This window comes from Rhinopithecus roxellana, chromosome 2, assembly GCF_007565055.1.
Source record: "Rhinopithecus roxellana isolate Shanxi Qingling chromosome 2, ASM756505v1, whole genome shotgun sequence".
Classification (NCBI taxonomy): Eukaryota; Metazoa; Chordata; class Mammalia; order Primates; family Cercopithecidae; genus Rhinopithecus; species Rhinopithecus roxellana.
Genome location: NC_044550.1, coordinates 178,654,839 through 178,676,742, shown reverse-complemented (window position 1 = coordinate 178,676,742; position 21,904 = coordinate 178,654,839). Strand labels below are relative to the sequence as shown.

At 37.1% G+C, this 21,904-nt stretch overlaps 1 long non-coding RNA gene across 1 annotated transcript; it reads left to right on the top strand.

Moving 5' to 3' along the window:
• Positions 1-3,069: 3,069 nt before the first annotated feature.
• LOC115892751 lies at positions 3,070-21,680 on the top strand. The gene is made up of 4 exons (XR_004052634.1): positions 3,070-3,191; positions 17,397-17,460; positions 19,534-19,580; positions 21,507-21,680. It is a non-coding gene; the product is annotated as an uncharacterized LOC115892751 (long non-coding RNA).
• Positions 21,681-21,904: the final 224 nt, after the last annotated feature.

Below are 21,904 nucleotides of genomic sequence, written 5' to 3'. Positions count from 1 at the left end.
AAGGATGCTATATTAGTCTGTTCTCATGCTACTAATAAAGACATACCCACAACCAGGAATTTTATAAAGGAAAGAGTTTTAATGGACTCACAGTTTCACGTGGCTGTGGAGGCCTCATAATCATGGCAGAAAGCAAAGGAGAAGCAGAGCCATGTCTTACATGGCAGCAGGCAAGAGAGCTTGTGCAGGAGAACTCTCATTTATAAAACCATCAGATCTTGTGAGACATGTTCACTACAACAAGAACAGTATGAGGGAAATTGTCTCCATGATTCAATTATCTCCACCTGGCCCCACCCTTGACATGTGGGGATTATTACAATTCAAGGTGAGACTTGTGTGGGGACACAGCCAAAGCATATCAGATGCTGAGTGAGATGTGAGTTTAAGATAGCTTACTAGAGAGTGATGTTAGTCCCCACACTTTGTGTTAAGATTCCCAATGCATTTCCTTTCTTTACATATACATAGAGGAAACAAAGTTAATTTATAATTAAGATGCCCTGGAACTACAAAATGTACCAATTTCTCCTTTGGTTTAAAAACTTACTTTTCAGATTTTGCCCCTAAAGAGACAGATATTTGAATCAGCAGTGATGGGTGGCATTATTTTTGGTTTTTGAACAGGGAATGACTTAACAAATGAGGAAATTTGGGAAGTCAGAAGACTCCAAGGTTGAGTCAGCAAAGTTTGCCTTGTCAAAATTCTAAAATTATTTCCCTGTTATGAGGGGAAAAAAAAATTTTAACATAGTATTTTTCTTGAAAATCGAGCCCAAGGAGGAGGTAGATAGGGAAGAATTAACAAGTAAAAAAGGGGCAAGTGTCTTGGAGAGGGACAAGATAGAAAGGGATGGGCTGTGAAACAAAAACAGCTAAAAGCTTCTTGGAAACTCCCATATGTATCTTTTTATTAGCTCAAGGCATGGGCTGATTGGGGCTGGTGGGGTTAAGAACTAATACTCTTGTTCCAGTGTCTATAAGCACAAATACCTCATTCCCAACTCAGAGAGTGGTTTCACCCAGATGACTGAGAGAACTGGGAAGAGCCCCTGTAGTCCTTGGTGCCTGTTCATTGAGAGTGGTCTCCAGGTGGGGAAGAAGGGTTGGGTAGCTGGGAAATATAGACAATACTTTTTGAGGAGTAGTAAATTACTAGGGAGAATAAATGTGAGGTGGGAGAATAAATGTGAGGTAGGAGACTGGCAGAACTTGTTTTCTGGTCACAATCTTGCTGACCAAAACAGGATCTATTCCAGACAGGATAAAGAGAAGAAACTGTCAGGAACTAGTGGATGGGGATGAAGTGATCCTTAGCTGCTCTCATTCCTCATTGACATAAGACACTCCCACCAGCACCAAGACAGTTTAAAAATGCCATGGCAATGTACCCAGGCATTACCACCCCTTTTAAGGCAAAAACCCTGAAGTTACTGCCCCTTTCCGAGAATGTTGTAAATAGCCAGCCCCTCAGTTTGCATTGACATACCCTTAATTTGCGTGTAATTGAAAGTGGGCTTTCCTGAGTATAAATACAGTTGCCAAGAGACCATACATTGTTCACTCTGGGCACACGGCCTGTGAGGTAACCTTGCTCCACAAGGAGCAGTACCATTTAATAAAAATTGCTGTCTAATATCATCAACTCACTCTTGAATTCTTTCCTGGGCAAAGTGAAGAAACCTCCCAGACTAAGCCCTAATTTGAGGGCTTGCCTCTCCTGCATCAGATGAACCTGGGACATGGGAGGCAGTCATTAAGAGAAGGTGAAAGGTGAAGTTGCACAAGGAAAAAAGGCTATTTTATTATGTAGATAAAGTACCCCAGGTAATCTCTTGGAGCTGCCCTTAGAAAAATAGATTTAAAAGTCTGTTTGGGTGTGGTAACAAATTCCAGTCTTTTCTACAGTGGTTGATCTTTCCTTGTTATTTGATGAGATCTCTAGGAAGAGGACTTAAGGCAATTGTATTTCTTTTGGAAAGAATCTTTCTTGACCAGAGAAAAAAAATTCCAAAGGGAAACCCTTTCCGAGTTTGGTGTGAACCAGGTGAGATTAGAAAGACCTTGGTTCTGGCCGGGCGCGGTGGCTCAAGCCTGTAATCCCAGCACTTTGGGAGGCCGAGACGGGTGGATCACGACGTCAGGAGATCGTAGACCATCCTGGCTAACACGGTGAAACCCCGCCTCCACTAAAAAATACAAAAAACTAGCCGGGAGAGGTGGCGGGCGCCTGTAGTCCCAGCTACTCGGGAGGCTGAGGCAGGAGAATGGCGTAAACCCGGGAGGCGGAGCTTGCAGTGAGCTGAGATCCGGCCACTGCACTCCAGCCCGGGCTACAGAGCGAGACTCCGTCTCAAAACAAAAAAAAAACAAACAAACAAACAAAAAAAACAAAAGAAAGACCTTGGTTCTAAGGCTGCTGCTAAATAAGGCCTTTTAGCATCTTAAAACACCAGTCTTTAGGGTTACCACTTTGTGAAACCCAACAGAATCACATAGTATGTAATCTTTTGAGACTGGCTTTTTTTTCCATGTAGCATAATTTGCTGGATATTTATTAAAGTTGATGAGAAAGAGATTTTCTGGCTTTTTTGGCACTCTCTTTTCCAGTGGCTGGCTTCTTATGGTAGTATCCTGGCCCAGGATGTTTCTTCCTAGTGTTATGTCTGGGAAGCACCATCTGCTGTAATAGGAGATTTAAAACTTGAGTGGTTTTCTCTGTATTAGTGTCCTCACGGATGCCAGCTAGCTAATTTGCCAAATTATCTGGATCAGAAGTAGGTATAGTTTTCCATTCTATCCAGGTTCTTTTGACAAGCTGAGAGAGTTCTCCAGAAAGGAGAAGTGTAATTCTGCTCACAAACAGAATTAAAGTCTACTTGAATAGATTCAACGTCTATAGGTAATTCATAATTTTATCTAAGTACAACCTGGATTTGATAGCATTTTTTAAACACGGCCTAGAGTACAACTGTAGTGGCTGGAAAGTGGCTCATTAGGTTCTTAAACATGGGACTGGATTCTACTGCAGTCTAAAGTTTTAGGAATAGCCTCAAGAATGGCCTCATGGAGGTTTTTGCTATGCCTTCAGTTCTGTCACAGTCTTTAGAGGTGTTTATTTCTGACTCTCCCTCGGGATAACAACAACAAGCCTTGGTCATTCAGCATGGTGCCTGACCTTCACCAAGTATGTGAATCAACTGTTGTAGGTCAGAAAACCTGAGGTTGATAGGCCTGACTCACTATGCTGAGTTAATCAGCAAATTGAGGAGGGCCCTCAGTGATCTGTGGAAATTCCTTGGCAATAACTTGAAGTTCAGCTTGCATAAAAGAAAAATGGGAATTTAAGATTTAGAAGAATTATCAGTGAGTTTACCTTTAAAATGACAGATTTTAGCAGATCAAAGACAGATAGAGAGGAAGAACAGAGGAAAGAGGAGAGGTCTCTTCTAGAGAGGACAGAGTCTGGACCTAATAACTTCCTTAACTGTTTCTTTGTCTCAGTGAATTTTGAGATAACATGTTACTACTATAATAATTTACACATGAGATAACAAAGGCCCAGATTGTTTTTTGTATTTGTCATTATTGTTGATTTTTTATTTGACAAATATCCCAGACTAGTTAAATGACAGAAAATAGAACTAGAACTAATGACTTCTTATTTTGAGTTCAGTGTGTGTGTGTGTGTGTGTGTGTGTGTGTGTGTTGAATACCTTGCTTCCTTATAAAAGGACAGAGACACATTGTCTTTGTCATAATTTTAGAGTAGTCCAATATTCATGACAAACAACCAACAGGTAATAAAGAGGAGCTCAGATTAATTCAGTTTATTTGGGGACCTTTTTGAATAGTAGAATTCCTTTCACTATTTCTACAGTGTCTCTGTGTGTTTTGTTTTCAATTGTGCTCAAATGGGTCAACCTCTATTTTCATAATTATTAAATTCATACCTCAATCAGAGAGATTAAAATAATTAAAAGCACCTATGAAGTCTTAAGTTCATAAATCACTTCTGACACCATGATTATGTACGTAAGAGACTACTGCCAAATTAAATCCTTATGCTTCCATGTTTCTGTCTGAAATTCCTTTGTCTAGTATTAAGGAATTAAGAAAAAGAACAACTTCTACAATACTTCCTAAAAAAAAAATCCCCAGGAAAAACATCTACTTTAAACAGGGTTACTATCATTACAGATGCATTTTTTTTCAAAAATATAAAAACTAGGAACTGAGCTACCTATACAGCTTATTTTAATTGAATGTTTATTTTTCTTTCTATTCAGTTTCCTGGTGACCAATTGAATTGTCAGAGGAAGGCATTTTATGAACAGAGTGCTTATTTATCTCAGATAAAAGGGACTATTCAAGCAGACAACAGAAATAAATAATGCTTGATGAATTCTATCTACTGAACTAATTCTCATTTAGTGGTAACTCTATGGTCTACAAAAATGAAAATGATTGTAGAAGTTAGTTGATATATTACTGTATTGCTTCTATGCATTGTTGCTGAACTATGGAAAGTACTGAAATGAATGCACATTTGTGGAATACAAAATGCAAATGAACCTAATTTGGAACTAGGATAAACAAATTGGAGAGAGTTAATTGCTTTTTTTAATGTAGCATGGTTGGCTTAGGACTTCGTACTCAGAGACATACTATAGCCTAGAACTTTGATGTATTTTTAAAAAGTCTATACTCTAGAGTTTTGGCGGAAGAAGTAGAGTAATTTGGGTGCTAGTATGGGCCTTCTATTTTGATGACTAAACTCCCAAAGCTCACAATGTGGGTATCACCACAGTCCATGGTTTGGACTTCAACCCTTTAGGCATCAGGTTGCACTTTAAACAATTATTTAGAGTTTAGAATTAGGCCCTAATTTAGAATTAGACCCTTTCGGTGAAGCCCTGATCCAATATGTTTGATGCCCTCATAGAAAGATAAGACACTAGCGGCACTGGAGCACAGAGGGAGAACATGTAAGGATACGCAATGAGAAGGTGCCTATCCGCAAGCCAAAGAGAGGGGCCTGATAAGAAACCAACACTGTTGGCACCTTGATCTTGGGCTTGTCACCTCTGGAACTGTGAACAAATATGTTTCTTTCTTTCTTTATTTTTTTTGTAGACATGGAGTCTTACTTTGTTGCCAGGCTGGAGTGCAATGGCATGATCTTGGCTCACTGCAACCTCTACCTCCCAAGTTCAAGCAATTATCCGGCCTCGGCCTCCAGAGTAGCTGAGATTACAGGCACGTGCCACCATGCCTGGTTAATTTCTTTTGTATTTTAGTAAAGAGAGGGTTTCACTGTGTTGCCCAGGCTGAAACTCCTGAGCTCAGGCAATTCGCCCACCTCGGCTTCTTAAAGTACATGTTTCTGTTTTTAAAGCCACCCAGCCTGTGACATTTTATTATGGCAGCCCTAGAAAACTAATACATGCACAGATTGTTATAAAATGAGATTATAAGTATAAAATGGAATAGATCATATATCTTCTCACCAGCACATTTTTCTGTAAAAGAAATTTACACAGGCACCAAGAAAATAATCAGACAACAGATTCTTAGTTATGTAGTTAAATAATTAAGTTTTTTTAAATTTTTAATTATTTGAACCAGGAGAGCTCAGTTTGAAGCTCACCAATTGAAGTCCAATAGCGGATGCAAGTCTGTGATGTTATTTGGGGAAACAACAATACTAAAAATGTAAAAACACATTGTCTTGCTAAATGTACTCAAGGAACTGTACCATCATCTCAATATTAGCATCTGTCTTTCATTTAGTGTATATGTTTTTGTGGGCATGAGCTTGGATGTGGGTGAGAATGGACTGTAGTAAATTTCCAAATACTTTTTAACAGGGCAAATAGAAGAATCCTCTGCTGGCCTCCCCCTTGTCTAGTTTATTTGTTCTTGTGTATCAGGAGTTCCTTTGAATCCAAGCAAAAATGCTCTGATTAACAGTAATTAAACTTATAGTAGTTTAGTTTTCTCATGTAACAGATGCTCATCCTAAACTTAGGATGTTTTTTTATCCTAAACTGATAAGTTTGCATTCAAATGATTCTAATATGATTCATTTTCTTTTTCTAGGCATAAAAATCAGAGAAAGACTAACAATAAAAGGCTTTTTATAACATATCTTATAATAAGGCACTCTCTTACTAAGCAATTCCACATATATCCCATTGTTCTTAATTGGGTCACATGGTGACCCTCATTTGAAAGATTTTCAGCCTCAGTAAAAGAAGAAGGTAAGAGGAAAATGGTTGTTGAAGGCTTAAAATAGCCAATGGACAGACTGCGTCAGCCAACCCATGAAAGGAAATAGCCTGTAAAACTCTATCTAACACATTTAATATTCCCAGGAGAGACATTTTTGCTAATGGGACCAGTTGAATTCTATGCTTAGAGTAAACTCTTATTGAAATTATCTCTGCGGTTGCAATATGCTTTACATCTAACGAGTAGCTTTCTTCGATTTTTTTTTTTTTGATAAGCCCTTTCTTGCATCTCTTCAGATCCATGTTTTCTATCTTTAAATATATAAATATATTTAATTAGGTTGAAGTAACATATTACTAAGGTAAGAAGTCATTTTGCTTTGTTAAATTTGAGTTCCGTTATTGCTACTAAGACTCATTCTGTGTTGAGTTAGGGTAACTGTCATAAGCCTCTCTAAGTGAGAAGATCACTTATATACTGTGAAGTGGATAACAATTCACCTACTTGCAATCTAACAAGTCAGCCTGACACAATTTTAAGGATGCTGCAAAATAAACAAAACCATTGGGTTAGAGACAGTCTATTTCTGACAAAAAAGCAGCAGCCAGAGTACCAGCACTGTTTTACACTGGATTCTCAAGTACCAGTTTCCATGTAGTGACACAAAGAGGGACAGCAGATACTTAGGCAGGAGGTGGGTTGTTATAGGTAAGAAATTCTGAGCTTTCGAAACTGGACTCTTTCATAATAGTCAGGAAGCATGACTGTGCTTTGCTCTGGATGGAGTCACTATATCTTTCAAGGTGATTTGCAATATAAACATCTGTGAAAAGATAATCCAACAGAAAGGGTACTTAGAACCATGCTCCCAAGACTTGCAGATATGTGGATAAATGTAGCTTAATTTAATGAGACCCTCTCCTCTGAACTAAACTTTTTAAAGGTGATGTGGGGAAGAGAGAATAAATGGAGAGAAGAAACTCCTAAATACTAGAAGACCAATAAAATTAATTACGTACTTCGTAATGTTCATGAATATATTTTTAATCGCTTAAGAACAGAAGAAAAATATCTCTTCAGAAAAAATAAAATTTACAAAATGTCTAAAGATATTTTTTCCATAACTCGTATCCTTGATTTAATGTACAAATATCTAATTTTGTAATAGAATAATTATATTTGTTGTTTTACAGTTCAATGAGAGGATAAGCTAAATAGAACTCTACAAATAGCTGAATGTAATAAACACTATATAACAGAATCTCACATGTAATTACTATGTACCTGAAAATAAAAATATTTAAATACAAGACTGTGCCCTTACTAGAATGATAAAGGCAAAATATCATGATATTTTTATAGATATATTTGAATTAAATTCCTTCTTTGAAGAATAATTTTTTGGCCGGGCGCAGTGGCTCAAGCCTGTAATCCCAGCACTTTGGGAGGCCGAGATGGGCGGATCACGAGGTCAGGAGATCGAGACCATCCTGGCTAACACGGTGAAACCCCGTCTCTACTAAAAAATACAAAAAACTAGCCGGGCGAAGTGGTGGGTGCCTGTAGTCCCAGCTACTCGGGAGGCTGAGGCAGGAGAATGGCGTAAACCCATGAGGCGGAGCTTGCAGTGAGCTGAGATCTGGCCACTGTACCCCAGCCTGGGCGACAGAGGGAGACTCCATCTCAAAATAATAATAATAATAATTTTTTTAATTTACTTAAATGTTTGAATACTAGTTTAGTGTATGGAGTAAAACTACTTAGGTAGAAAAGACAATTCTCTTTGATTTGGTTGCAGTATACACAATAGACATAAGCTATATTCTATGTTATCCATTATATGTTATATGCAGTATGATACATAATATATATGTATATTACTCCGTATTTACAGCAAACACCAGTCTTTTTTACTGGTCTTGAAGCAAATTGCTATGACTACCTATAGAGAGGGTCACGTGGTAAGTAACTACTGATGTCCTCTTTGTTACAAGAGGAACTTCCAACCTACAGCCAGTAAGAAGCTGGAGCTTTCATTTATACAGCTACAGGAAATCAGAACAGATCCTCCCTACATGAAACTCCAGCAGAGAGGCCAACACCTTAATTGGAGCCTTGAGAAACCCTCAGCAGAAGACAGCATAGCAAGAGATAACTAATGCAATGGCTATGCTCAGAAAAGATGCAAAACCCACAGAGGCCCATAAAGAATCTTCTCCCAACATTGCACTGAGGAGCTCTCAACTACACATATTATAAAAGTTAGTATTTTTCCCAATTAAATAATGAGCTCTCAAATGCAATAAGACAGCTGAAAAGAGGCCTCACACAGTATAATTAGCTGTCTTTATCCTTTTTCCACACAAATGTTGTAACACTCCTTATTCGCAAGGTGTTATCATAGTATGTAACAGAAAAATAAATGAGACATGGATGATGTATTAAAGAATTTTCCATCTAGTAATAGATATGAAATACTGTGCTACTCAATTGTTACATCCTTTGCTTAGAAACAATCTTAGCCTCGTATGTAGCTAACTATGCCTGTCTGTACACAATTGTCTAATGTTTCCAGTTCATACTTTTTTTTTTTTTTTACAGAAAATGTACTGTATTGAGTACACATTAGGAAAAAAAATCTTGTTTTTCTTAGCATCAAAATTTCCAATTACTCTTCCACTCTACTAGCTCAGTAAGAAGATGTGCTGGAGGTGATCCTCTCCTTGAAACACTTGGAATACAAGGGATAATCAATTGATTGATCTGAGATTTCCTAGAATCCTGGGTTAGGCCAGTACCTATGCAGGTTTTATTTTGCTCTCTGGCATATGCAAGCTGAAAGATAGCATTGAATTATTTAGGTATGAAGAATAACTCTAGATGCTATTTGTGGACAGGGAAAGGAAAATGTAAAAGGTGATGTAGTGATAGAGCTGGTGACCAGAGACTATCTCTTGAGAAGAGAAAATAGATTATTTATCCATCTGTCTGTACATCTATCTAAACAACTATCATCTATATTGTGTTGTCATATGGTGTACAAGGGAAATAAATTTTCCATGTATTCCTTGACATTTCAATAAAATCTATATCTCTAGGAGTGATATTTTTAGGGAACAGATTACTTGCTAAGGTGTTACATTCTCCAGGTCAGTGCAGAGTGACAAAAAAAAAAAAAAAAAAAAAAAAAAAAAAAAAAAAAAAAAAACAAGAACACCATTGGGATCCCAGCTACGTTTGAACTAAAACTTCAATGCACATTAAAATTTATGTGCCTGTCTCTAATCAAATATACCAGAAATTCGTTGGAATTATTTAGTATAATATGTGTGTGTATTCATGTTTGTATGTGCTCCCCCTGACACAGCACACTGCCTGGTAACGTGCATGTAATGTAATGAGCAATCGGTTTTTTTTTTTTTTTTTTTTTTAATTTTAGATAAGGAGGTAGAGGAAGACTTTAGAGTCAACTTCCAACAGAAGTATGGTACTGTGGCCATAAGTTAAATGAGAGACAAGGCTAGTTGTTGTCCTTTACATGCTTTGACTTCTACAGGTTTTCTTTTGTTTTCATAAATCTTGATCATAAATATTTAACACATTGAATGTTTTAGCTATCATGTTTTCTTAAGAATAACTAATATGGCCAGGCACGGTGACTCACACCTGTAATCCCAGCACTTTGGGAGGCTGAGGTGGGTGGATCATGAGGTCAGGAGTTCAAGACCAGCCTGGTCAACATAGTGAAACTAAAACTACAAAATTTACCTGGGTGTGGTGGCAGGCCCCTGTAATCTCAGATACTCAGGAGGCTGAAGCAGGAGAATCTCTTGCACCCAGGAGGCAGAGGTTGCAGTGAGCCAAGATCATGCCATTGCACTTCAGCCCAGGTGGCAGTGTAAGACTCCATCTCAAATAATAATAATAATAATAATTTCTCAAAGAACAATTAAAAATCAGATACCTGATACATTGTTATATAATGTAATACTGTTTTAATTCATGCAAAACAAGTATATTCTAATGTTGAAGAAAAAAAGAATAATTTCTCAAAGAAGAAGTACAAATCGAATACCTAATATCTTATTATTTGATGTAATATTGTTTTAATTCATGCAAAACAAGTATATTCTAATGTTGCAGAAAGTAAACCAAGAGCATACTGCAATCTGATTGGTATTAGTACTAAAGTATGTGACAGAATATAAAAATGTATTTGAGAAATCAAATCATCTGTCAGAGATTATATTTAAGTAATTTTTACATTTTACCAATTATATAATTATGTTCTGAAATACAATTTTTCAGAACATGATCAAAAGTTTAATATTTTACATGGTTTCTATTTGCAACCAAAACAGAACTGCTCTTAACTACTTAGTCAAGAGCAGTGTTTGCCCTCAAAGAAATAGCAGGAAAATGTGTGTGTCTACAAAGAAATTCCACTGTGCTGTGTTCACTCACAGGGATACAAAATCGAGATTATTCACTATCGTCATGCTACAAAACAACAAAATATTTATTTTAAATGAAAAAATATTTTTAAAAATATATTTATTCTTAAAAAAAAACCAAAACAGGATACACGTGCAGAACATGCAGGTTTGTTACACAGGTATACGTGTGCCATGGTGGTTTGCTACACCTATTGACCAGTCCTCTAAATTCACTCCCCTAAGCCCCCACCCCCAACAGACCCTGGTGTGTGTTGTTCCCCTCTCTATGTTCATATGTTCTTAATGTTCAACTCTCAGTTATGAATGAGAACATACAGTGTTTGGTTTTCTGTTCTTGTGTTAGTCTGCTGAGAATGATGGCTTTCAATTTCATCCATGTCCCTGCAAACGACATGATCTCATTTGTTTTCATAGCTGCATCACATTTTCTTTATCCAGTCTATCATTGATGGGCATTTGGGTTGGTTCCATGTCTTTGCTATTGTGAACAATGCTGCAATAAACATAAATGTGCATGTTTCTTTGTAGTAGAATGATTTATAACACTTTGGGTATGTATTCAGTAATGAGATTGCTGGGTTAACGTATTTCTGTTTCTAGATCCTTGAGGAATCACCTGTCTTCCACAATGGCAGAACTAATTTACATTCCCACCAACAGTTTGAAAGTGTTCCTATTTCTCCATAGCCTTGCCAACATCTATTGTTTTCTGGCTTTTTAATAGTCACCATACTTACTGGCATAAGATGGTATCTCCTTGTGGTTTTGATTTGCATTTATCTGATAATCAGTGATGTTGACTTTTTTTCATATATTTGTTGACCATGTAGATGTCTTCTATTGAGAAATGTCTGTTTATATACTTTGTTCACTTTTTGAGGGAGTTGTTTGTTTTTTTCTTGTAAATTTGTTTAAGTTCCTTATAAATTCTGGATATTAGAGCTTTGTCAGATGGATAAATTGCAAAAATTCTCTCCCATTCTGTAGGTTGCCTGTTCACTCTGATGATAGTTTCTTTTGCTGTGCAGAAGCTCTTTAGTTTAATTAGGTCCCATTTGTCCATTTTGGCATTTGTTTCTATTGCTTTTGGAGTTTTCGTCATGATTTCTTTCCCTTGCCTGTGTCCTGAATGGCATTGCCTAGGTTTCCTTCCAGTGTTTTTATGGTTTTTGGTTTTACATTTAAGTCTTTAATCCATCTTGAGTTAATTTTTGTATAAGGTGTAAAGAAGGGGTACAGTTTCAGTTGCTGCTTATGGCTAGCCAGTTTTCCCAGTACCATTTACTGAATAGGGAATTCTTTCCACATTGCTTGTTTTTGTCAGGTTTGTCGAAGATCAGATGGTTGTAGATGTGTGGTGGTATTTCTGTGGTCTCTGTTCTGCTCCATTGGTCTATACGTCTGTTTGGTACCAGTACCATGCTGTTTTGGTTACTGTAGACTTGTAGCATAGTTTGAAGTCAGAGAGCAAGATACATCCAGCTTTGTTGTTTTTGCTTAGGAGTGTCTTGGCCTCAAGGGGTCTTCTTTGATTCCATCTGAAATTTAATTTTTTTTTTCTAATTCTGTAAAGAATGTTAATGGTAGTTTGATGGGAATAGCATTGAATTTTTAAATTATTTTGGGCAGAATGACCATTTTCACGATATTGACTCTTCCAATTCATGAAGATAGAATGTTTTCCCATTTGTTTGTGTCCTCTCTTCTTTCCTTGAGCATTGAGTGGGTTGTAGTTTTCCTTGAAGATGTCCTTCACATCTCGTGTTAGATGTATTCCTAGGTATTTTATTCTCTTTGTAGCAATTGTGAATGGGAGTTCATTCATAATTTGGCTTTCTGCTTTCCTATTGTTGGTGTAAAGGAATGCTTGTGATTTTTGCACATTGATTTTGTATCCTGAGACTTTGCTGAAGTTGCTTATCAGTTCAAGAAATTTTTGGGCTGAGATATAGGGGTTTTCTAAGTATGAAATCATGTTGTCTGCAAACAAAAACAACTTGACTCCCTCTATTCCTATTTGAATAACCTTTATTATTATTATTATTGTTTTTTATCTTGCCTGATTGTCCTGGCCAGAACTTCCAATACTATGTTGAATAGGAGTGGTGAGAGATAGCACCCTTGTCTTGTTCCAATTTTCAAAGGCAATGCTTCCAGTTTTTGACCATGTAATATGGGCTGTGGGTTTGTCATAAATAGTTCTTATTATTTTAAGATATGTCCCATGAATACCTAGCTTATTGAGAGTTTTTTTTTCTTTTTTTTTTTATTATACTTTAAGTTCTAGGGTACATGTGCACAACGTGCAGGTTTGTTACATATGTATATGTGTTCCATGTTGGTGTGCTGTACCCATTAACTCATGTTAAATTGTATTGAAGGCCTTTTCTGAATCTATTGAGATAATCATGTGGTTTTTGTTTTGGTTCCATTTATGTGATGGATTAAGATGATTGATTTGTGTATGTTGAATCAGCCTTGCATCCCAGGGATGACGCCAACTTGATGAAGCCAACTTAATCATGGTAGATAAGTTTTTTGATGTGCTGGCAGATTTGGTTTGCCAATATTTTACTGAGGATTTTTGCATTGATGTTCATCAGAGATATTGGCCTGAATTATTCTTATTTTGTTGTGTCTCTCCCACGTTTTGGTATCAGGATGATGCTGGCTTCATAAAATGAGATAGGGAGGATTCCCTCATTTTCAATTGTTTGGAATGATTTCAGAAGGAATGGTACCAGCTCTTCTTTGTATTTCTTGTGTCTGCTCCTGGCCTTTATTTTTTTGGTAGACTATTAATTACTGCCTCAATTTCAGAAGTTGTTATTGGTCTATTCAGGGACCCAAATTCTTTCTTGTTTAGTCTTGGTAGGGTTTAAGTGTTCAGAAATTTATCCATTTCTTCTAGATTTTCTAGTTTATTTGCACAGAAGTGTTTATAGTATTCTCTCTTGGTAGTTTGTATTTCTGTAGAGTCAGTGGTGATGTCCTCTTTATCACTATTTATTGTGTCTATTTTATTCTTCTCTCTCTTCTTCTTTATTAGTCTAGTTAGAAGTCTATCTATTTTGTTTTATCATTATTTTTTCAGAAAACAGTTCCTGGGTTCCTTGATTTTTGGAGGGCTTTTTGTGTCTCTATCTCCTTCAATTCTGCTCTGATCTTAGTTATTTCTTGTCTTCTACTAGATTTTGGATTAGTTTGCTCTTGCCTCCCTCGTTCTTTTAATTGTGATGTTAGTGTGCCAATTTGAGTTCTTTCTAGCTTTCTGATGGGAGCATTTAGTGCTATAAATTTCTCTTTTAATGCTGCTTTAGCTGTGTCCCAGAGATTCTGGTACATTGTCTCTTTGTTTTTATTGGTTTCACAGAACTTCTTGATTTCTGCCTTAATTTTATTATTTACCCTCCTGAGGAGTCACTCAAGAGCAGATTGTTCAGTTTCCATGAAATTGTGTGGTTTTGAGTGAGTTTATTAATCCTGAGTTCTAATTTGATTGCACTGTGGTTGAGAGACAGTTTGCTATAATTTCCATTCTTTTGCAATTACTGAGGAGTGTTTTACTCCCAATTATGTGGTTGATTTTAGAATAAGTGCCATGTGGCACTGGGAAGAATGTATATTCTGTTGATTTGGGGTAGAGAGTTCTGTAGACATCTACTAGGTCCACTTGATCCAGAGCTGAGTTCAAGTCCTGAATATCCTTGTTAAATTTCTGTCTCATTAATCTGCCTAATATTGATAGTGGGGTGTTAAATTCTCCCACTATTATTGTGTGGGAGTCTAAGTCTCTTTGTATGTCTCTAACAACTAGTTTTATGAATCTGGGTGCTCTCATATTAGGTGCATATATATTTACAATAGTTAGCTCTTCTTATTGAATTGTTCCCTTTACCATTATGTAAGCTTTCTGATGGGAGCATTTAGTGCTATAAATTTCTCTTTTAATGCTGCATTCTCCTTTAATGGTAAAGGTATTGTTCCCTTTACCATTCATTGTCTTTTTTTGATCTTTGTTGGTTAAAAGTCTGTTCTCTCAGAGCCTAGGATTGCAACCCGTTTTTTTTTTTTTTTTTTTTTTTTTTTTTTTGGCTTTCTATTTGCTTGTTAAATTTTCCTCCATCCCTTTATTTTGAGACTGTGTGTGTTTTTGCATGTAGGAGGGGTCTCCTGAATACAGCACACAAATAGGTCTTTACTCCTTATCCAATTTGCCAGACTTTGTCTTTTAATTGAGACATTTATCCATTTATATTTAAGGTTAGTATTGTTATGTGTGAATTTGATCCTGTCATCATGCTGCTATTTGGTTATTTTGCACACTAGTTGATGCAGTTTCTTTGTAGTGTCATTGGTCTTTATATTTTGGTGTGTTTTTGCAGTGGTTGGTACTGGGTTTACCTTTCCATACTTAGTGCATCTTTCAGGGGCTCTTGCAGGGCAGGCCTGGTGGTAACAAAATTCTTCAGCATTGCTTGTCTAGAAAGGATTTTATTTCATCTTTGCTGACAAAGCTTAGTTTGGCTGGATATGAAATTCTAGGTTGAAAATTATTTCCTTTAAGAATGTTGAATATTGACCCACAATCTCTTCTGATTTGTAGAGTTTCTGCTGAAAGGTCTGCTGTTAGTCTGATAGGCTTCCCTTTGTAGGTGACCTGGCCTTTCTCTCTGGATGCCCTTAACAGGATTTCCTACATTTTGATCTTAGAGAATCCAATGATTATATGTCTTGGGGTTGATCTTCTTATGGAGTATCCTAATAGTATCCTCTGTATTTCCTGAATTTGCATATTGGCTTGTTTTGGTAGGTTGGAGAAGTTCTCCTGGATTTAATCCTGAAGTGTGTTTTCCAGCTTGTTTCCATTCTCCCCATCTCCGTTAGGTACTCCAATCAATCGTAGGTTCAGTCTTTTTATGAAGTCCCATATTTCCTGGAGACTTTGTTCATTCCTTTTCATTCTTTTTCCTCTATTCTTATCTGCATGTCTTCTTTCAGCAAGGTGGTCTTCAAACTCTAATATCCTTTCTTCCACTTGGTCAATTCAGTTGTTGATACTTATGTATGCTTCACGAAGTTCTCGTGCTGTATTTTTCAGTTCCATCAGGTTGTTTATGTTCCTCTCTAAACTGATAATTCTAGTTAGTAATTCCTCTAAGTTTTTATCAAGGTTTTTAACTTCTTTGCATTGGGTTAGAAAATGCTTCTTTAGCTCATCATAGTTTTTTTATTTCCCATCTTCCGAAGCCTAATTCTGCAATTCAACTATCTCATTCTCCGTCCAGTTTTGTGCCCTTGATGGAAAGACATTGTGATCATTTGGAGGGAAAAGGCACTCTGGCCTTTCGGATTTTTAGCATTTTTTATTGTTGTTGATTCTTCCTCATCTTCATGAGTTTGTCTAGTTTCTGTCTTTGAGGATGCTGACCCTTGGACGGGGTTTTTGTGGGGGTCTTTTCTTCATTGTTGCTGCTGATGCTGTTGTTTTTACTTTCTGTTTGTTTTTCTTTTTTTTTTTTTCTTTCAATAGTCAGGTCTCTCTTCTGTAGGGCTGCTGCTGTTTGTTAGGGGTTCACTTCAGGCCTTATTCATCCAATTCACTCCTGTACCTGGAGATATCACTCAAGGAGGCTGGAGAGCAGCAAATATGGGTGCCTGCTCCTTCTTCTGCGACCTTTGACCTCAAGGGGCACGAACCTGATGCCAGTAGGATCTCTCTTGTACAGGGTGTCTAACAATCCCCATTGGAGGGTCTCACCCAGTTGGGTGGCATGGGGATCAGGACTTGTTTAATGAAGCACTTTGTCCCTGGTGGAGAGGGTGTGTTTTATAAGGGGGAGACACAATTGTCTAGGCTGCCTGGATTCAAGGAGGAGAGGCTAAGTCAGCTGGTCCACAGAGACTGTGGACACCCCTCCCATTAGAGGCTCAGGCCCAGGGAGATTTGAATTCTATCCCTAAGCCTCTGGCTGGAGTGTTTGGAAATCCTGCAGGGAAGGCCAGACCACTGAGGAAGGATGAGTCAGGGTTAGGCCTAAAGAGGCCCTCTGGCCACAGACTGCCACAGCTTGTGTGTTGGGCTGTGGGGACGAGTCTTGGGACAAAGCTGTCCAGCCTCCCTGGCTCCAGCAGGGGAAAAGAGCAGCCTGGAGCTATAGAAATGGGTGCTGCCTTTCTTCCACAGAATGGGTGCTTCTCCTCTTTCCACAGAGGGAGCTTAGCATGTTAGGCAGTTACTAGTCCCAGTGCTGACTGCTGCCTCACCCCCAAGGAGCTTGAAAGGCTTAGACAGCCGGCAGCCACAGCCATTGCTGGTTGCCCTCCCCAGGAGAGCTTGGTATTCTTCAGCAGGTTCTAGCTGAGATGCTATAAGAATCTACACCTTCCAGGTATGGGACGTTAGGCTCCGGTGGCATGGGTTCACAAGTGGGATATTCTGATCCTTGAGTTGCACAGTTCTGTGGAAAAAGAGCAGTTTCCCCAGTTGGGTAGCCCACTCCCTCACTGCCTCTCTTGGGAGGGATGAGAGGGTACCCCTTCCCCATGTGGCTCTCAGGTGGGCTGCTGCACCACACTGCGCTTCCTTCTCTCTGTGCCTTCTAGTCAATTTTGATGAGAGAACATGGATACCTCGGTTAGCGGTGAAGGATTCACATGCTTATTATGTTTTTTTTGTTTGTTTATTTGTTTTTGTTTTTCCAGTGGGAGTCTCCAATTCCTGCTGCTTCTAGTCTGCCATCTTTGCCACACCCCCAGAAAATTCTGAGTAATGTCTTATTAAAATCTAAGTGTAGTAGCATTATGATTTTACCGCAGTTTGAACAAAATGAGTGAGCAATATGTAACTGTTGTTTGTATGAATTACATGCTATACAATAAATTATGAAAAAATATATGTTATGTAATAAATGTTACATTAGATTGTACACTGTATTATAAATTATATATAATTTTATAGCAATATGAATTACATAAGTATTTCTCTTTGCTGGTGCTGAATACTGATCACAGAAGAATGTAACTTCTGTTCTACATAAATCCATATAATATATCTGCAAAGATTTCAAGGAATAAAACATTATTTTTTTTTTAGAAATTAAAGATTTTAACCCGAAGAGTTTATATTATGTAAACAATTTATAATAGAAGAGCTACAGACTCTAGAAAGATAAACTTCGTAAAAGAAAAGTACAAGATGTTTGTTAATCTTTGTGTTAGTTGTAAGACTTTAGTACAAGTCACCAAAATCCACTAAAATCATCTTGAGTACAAATGAGGTTTCATGAAAATAAAAAGGGATTTAAGTCTAATGAAAGCACCAGCACAGCTTCAGGAACTTTGGAAAAAGATGTTTGGACTGGAAAGTCCACAAAAGAAGTTATAGCATCAGGTTACCGTTGCTATGCCTCAACTCCATCTCTTCCAAGAATTTTAAGTCTTGTTAAGTAAAAAAATCCTGGGGAAAAAAAAAAAAAAAAAAAAAAAAAAAAAAAAAAGCTGCAGCAATGGGTATGGTTATTTAGTAAAACAGTCACTGGAATTTTGTTCCACTGGGTGTATCAATTTGTGTTTTTGTTTCTTGTGTCTATTAAATGTTTTGGAATAGAGACAATGAAAACAATCCAGAGTTTACCTTTTCCTACGTTGATACATGGACATAACAAATAATTTCTCTTTTAAAAAAATGAATATGAAAGTAGAGAGTGTTCACAGACAGCTTAGCTAAGATGCTTTGCTAAATGCCAATAAGAACTAAAATTTATTAGTGAGGATATTTGATTACAATGATGATTAAAATTTCTTTAGGTTTAGCTAAGTATCTTTTAAATGGCATCCTATACAAAAGTTATAATTTCAAGCTCATGAAAAATTAACTAGGTAAATTCCCTAACTATACAGTTAAATAAACTGAACATAATTGAATTAAATGATACAACTATGGTCATCTAGCTACCTAATGAAAAAGACATTAACATGAGATGTATCAGTTTGCCTTGAAATATATAATGTATGTGCATATGCACATATATCTTTATCTCTAGTGGTTTTATTTCAATATTTATAGATATAGGCATCTACATAGAGATAATATTTTGTCTAGAATGTTCAATTTGACATGCACTTCCATATGAGTTCATTCTCATGCTGCTGTAAAGAACTGCCCAAGACTGGGTAATTTATAAAGGAAAGAGATTTACATGACTCACAGTTACCTATGTCTGAGAAGGTCTTAATGTACTTACAGTAACGACAGAAGGTGAAGGGGAAAAAAGGCACCTTCTTCACAGGGCAGCCGGAAGGAGAAGTGTCAAACAAAGGGGGAAAAAGTTCCTTATAAAACCACCAGATCTCATAAGAACTAACCCACTATGATGAGAAGAGCATGGGGGTAACTGCCCCCATTGTTCAATTACCTCCCATCTTGTCCCTTCACAATATGTGGTATTATGGGAACTACAATTCAAGATGAGATTTGGGTGGGGACACAGCCAAACCATATCAACTTCTATATGTTTATCGATTTCTATCATTTCCTAGTTTATTGCTATTATTGTCTATCAGTCTGCACCCATCTATATATTATCTATCTATATTTCAACTTAATGTATTCTTCCATCTTATTAGACAAAAAATAAGACATGGTATGCAATAATATCGATGATCAAATAGAAAATATATAAATATTATTATTTAGGAGAACATGGGAATTGAGATAACTGATTTTTACTTTTGAAAAATCTTAAAATTGAATTTGTTTTAACTTTTTGTATACATTCATATTGACATACGAATGTCATGCAGGGCTTTAAAACTGTCGTCTTTTTTTTTCTTTGTTCAGCTATTCAATTTCTACCATACCAGAATTAGACTCCTACTCCCCCTAAGGTAACCTATTTTAAAAATGTTGTATGTATCCTAATAACCAACTTTGTATCCTACATTTTTCAGTGCTCAGATTATCCTATGCAAATAAGAATTCATGATATACATATGCATACATATATTTATCTATAAGTTTGTATATACATGTATACATAGATGTGTGTGTATATATATATACACACACACACACACACCCAGACACATATACAATAGATTCTTGTTATATGTGATAGCCATGTTTTTATAAAGACACCCAAAACACTGAAATAGTAAATACTAAATCATTGCTCTTAGCTGAAATACAGGGTTAGGTTCTTGCGAACATCTGTTAACAACATTTTTATCAATCACTCAATACAGAACTTTGTTTTATGTGTTTGTTTAAAGACATCTTATTTAACATATATTATTGTTTCATTAACATTGAATTCATAGCCAATAGCACTATAACTCATGCCTGGGAAAATCTTACCTAAGACACTCCATAAGGCACATCACAACCATCTCACATTTTGGCACTCTTGAAGGGTGCCATTTGAAACAGCAAAATCACCAAAAAAGCACTCGTGGCACTAAATAAACCATGATAAGGATACTTGTTTACATTATAAGAGCTAAAACAAGAAAGCAGATTATTGTTTAGTTCAACTTCAAGTGTATCAGACAAGTCAAAAATTTCACCACTCTGTTCATGTATGTGAAGGATTGTGAAAGTGCCTTGAGTATCAATTTTGGGGTTAAAAATAAATTTTATGGACATGAATCTGCAGATATGAACTCTTCAAAAAAATGAGGATTAAGTATATATGAACCACATACGTATACATGCTTTCTGTTGCACAGACTTACATGTGTAACTCTATACAGAGTTTATTGTCTTTTTATTCTATAAAAATGGAGGTCACTAACAGCATTAATTAGGCAGATTGCTGGTTGAACATATATACATATATAGAACTTTAATAGATTTTATGTTTCTTGTAAACAATAAATGATATAGCTTTTAAAAATTTAAGATTTGCTATTCGAACAATATATTAAATTTAATTTTTAATTTCATAACAAAATTTGATATTTTTTCATATATTCATTTGACTTTTGAATTTGATGTTTTCTATATATTCATGTTCTTACAGCATATTTTTCAACTTGACCATTTTTTTCTAACAATATATAAGTAGTCTTATATGACATTGACAATATTCCTTTGTCTATAATTTGTGTGACCAATTTTTTTGATATATGTTATGCTTATTGATTTTGGTTTTGATATATTGTCTCATGCAACTTTTATATTTTCTAGAGTTATCTGTACCAATGGGTTAAGAGAAAAAAAATCTGATTTTTTTTTTTTTTTTTGAGACGGAGTCTCGCTCTGCGACCCAGGCTGGAGTGCAGTGGCCGGATCTCAGCTCACTGCAAGCTCCGCCTCCCGGGTTTACACCATTCTCCTGCCTCAGCCTCGGGAGTAGCTGGGACTACAGGCCCCCGCCACCTAGCCCGGCTAATTTTTTGTATTTTTTAGTAGAGACGGGGTTTCACCGTGTTAGCCAGGATGGTCTCGATCTCCTGACCTCGTGATCCGTCCGTCTCGGCCTCCCAAAGTGCTGGGATTACAGGCTTGAGCCACCGCGCCCGGCCAATCTGATCTTTAATCAAAAGATAGGAAAGGCGATGCTAGAAAGTCAGAAAATGTTTATAAAATAATTTTGGTACAATTAAACTGAACAGGGAAATATCCGGCTCCATCCAGACCTACAATACCAAAGATGAAGTGGAGAGCCTAGATTTCCACCCTTAGCAGACTATAATGAAGCACTCTCACGCTTCAACTGGGGTGGTGTGAAGAAAAGCTTAATAGAGAGCCAGGACTTTTATCCCTGGCCCAACTATAACTTCTCTACTCTCCCAATTCCCTTCCTCTGCTAGTAGAAGTGGGGACAAAATGAGCACATGGACATGCATTCCCACCTTCAGTGAAGGAAGGATATGTGTTTCAGGAAATAGTACTACAGAAATTCAACGTAGAAGAAAAGAAGAGAAGATGAGGGAGAAGAAGAGGAGGAAGAGGAATAAGAATAAGGAGGAGGAGGAGGAGGAGAAGCAGGAGGAAGAGAAAGAAGAAGGAGGAGAAAGAGAACAGGAAGAAGAGGCAGAGGCAGCGACAGAGGCAAAGGCAGAGGCAGGGGCTGCCGCCGCCTTAGCTCACGCCTGTGATCCCAGCACTTTGGGAGGCCGAGGCAGGTGGAACACGAGGTCAGGAGTTCAAGACCAGCCTGGCCAACATGGTGAAACCCCATCTCTACTAAAAGTACAAAAATAATTCG